The sequence below is a fragment of the Saccopteryx bilineata genome, chromosome 2, assembly GCF_036850765.1.
Source record: "Saccopteryx bilineata isolate mSacBil1 chromosome 2, mSacBil1_pri_phased_curated, whole genome shotgun sequence".
Lineage (NCBI taxonomy): Eukaryota > Metazoa > Chordata > Mammalia > Chiroptera > Emballonuridae > Saccopteryx > Saccopteryx bilineata.
In genome coordinates, this window is record NC_089491.1 from 64,857,800 (window position 1) to 64,859,756 (window position 1,957).

The 1,957-nt window shown below is 40.4% G+C and overlaps 1 pseudogene; it reads right to left on the minus strand.

Moving 5' to 3' along the window:
- Positions 1–434: 434 nt before the first annotated feature.
- LOC136322859 (protein kish-A-like) lies at positions 435–1,488 on the minus strand (annotated as a pseudogene).
- Between the last annotated feature and the right edge of the window lie 469 nt (positions 1,489–1,957).

Sequence of the window (1,957 nt, forward strand, 5' to 3'; positions counted from 1 at the left end):
TTATCAACAACACAAATTGAACCTTTTGTTTTTTTAATAAAAAAGTTAGTCCAATAAATGGTCTTATTCTATAAAGATATGTCACTTTCAAATCACAATGAAAGGAACTTTAATAATTTACCTATTTTTTCTACTATGTGCCTTAGAGATACCTCACTAAAAACTGGTATTGGACACAACAAAATGACATGTGCAGAATGTAATATTGTAGTGACAGTAGTGAGAATGATTGTTACAAATTCTTTGAGTATTATATGGTTACATCCTAATTATAAAGAACATCGGTCCAATACCAAAATAGAGAACAGCAGCTGGAAATTTATCTCATTCAATATTCAGAGATAAAGTTAACCATTCTTTCCATTATTTTCTACAGGTAAGTCCCTCTTTTATATTGAAATCTGATGGCATTCAAATTTAGGTATTTTTTCAAGCTACTGTATGAAGAGGATGCTGAAGGTCATCACTATACAGCATACTGCAACATAAGACTCTTCCATTCACCAATTCTGGTACACTTCCAAAATATACCCAACAATCCAGTTATACTTCTGTCCAGGAGGCTGGGTGCCACAGAGTGGATGTAAACACAAGTGAGGAGGAAGTAACCCTCCCTTCTCCCTTGAGAGAAGAGAAACCAGAAGAATATAAGGGAAAGGAGCCAGTGGGATAACTGAGTCAGCTAGTTATAAATTAACTACATCCCATAGTTCTCTAAATGGTTGCTTAGAGCCACTTGCAACACAAAGCAAGAAAAGTAGAATCTTTATGTAGCTATGACCAGTGATCTGAAAACTACTTACACCTTGCTGACCCCACCAAAACTCCTCCTCCCCTCTACTTGAGTCCTGGGAAACCTTAAACAAAGGAATCATGCACCCACTGCTTGGATACAGTAAAGGTATATAACCTGTAAGAAAATCTATTTCAGCCCTGGCCGGTTGGCTCAGTGGTAGAGCATCGGCCTGGCGTGCGGAAGTCCCAGGTTCGATTCCTGGCCAGGGCACACAGGAGAAGTGCCCATCTGCTTCTCCACCCCTCCCCCTCTCCTTCCTCTCTGTCTCTCTCTTCCCCTCCCGCCGAGGCTCCATTGGAGCAAAGGATGGCCCAGGCGCTGGGGATGGCTCCATGGCCTCTGCCCCAGGCACTGGAGTGGTTCTGGTCACAACAGAGCGATGCCCAGGATGGGCAGAGCATCGCCCCCGGTGGGTGTGCTTGGGTGGATCTCAGTCGGGCGCATGTGGGAGTCTGTCTGACTGCCTCCCCATTTCCAGCTTCAGAAAAATACAAAAAAATAAAATAAAATCTATTTCGGAGAGCTCATGCTTTGGTGCTACTAACCTCACGTGCTCCACCAGCTGCTAATTCTTCTTCCTCTATTAAGTTGTCTGAGTGTCCTATCCTCTGTCAGCTGCTGCTTCCTGGAACACAGTACATATAAGCAGCAAGATTACAGTCAACACTCTGAAAATTAAAAATGGCAGACATAGTGAGGCCAGTGAAGCCCCATCCACACCACTCTTTCAGGCCCAATCATTTATAGATCTTGCAGCACATTTTTCTGCTTGTGATCAGAAAGAGGATAATCCTATAAGAATAATAGAGGCAATTTACATATAGTATAGCATATATTTTTAGTCTAAATAATGATATGTAACAATTCAGCATGATTCATATTAATTCAGATGTTGTCAATAACTATGGGCATAGCATGCATTTATTCTGAGTCAGTATGTGAGAATTTTAACCATTAATGCAAAACAGCTGTTTGAACTCAACAAGTGTTTACTAAACACTAAAGTATGTTCCAGAATGGGCTAGGTGTTGAGGAATTATGATAAAAAAAAACTCAGTCTCTACCTTCAGGGCATCCAAAGTTGTGCATATTAAATGAGTCATGCTATATTTATGAAATTTATCATAGTTCATAAAATGGTTTCATGCTGAATTTAATACT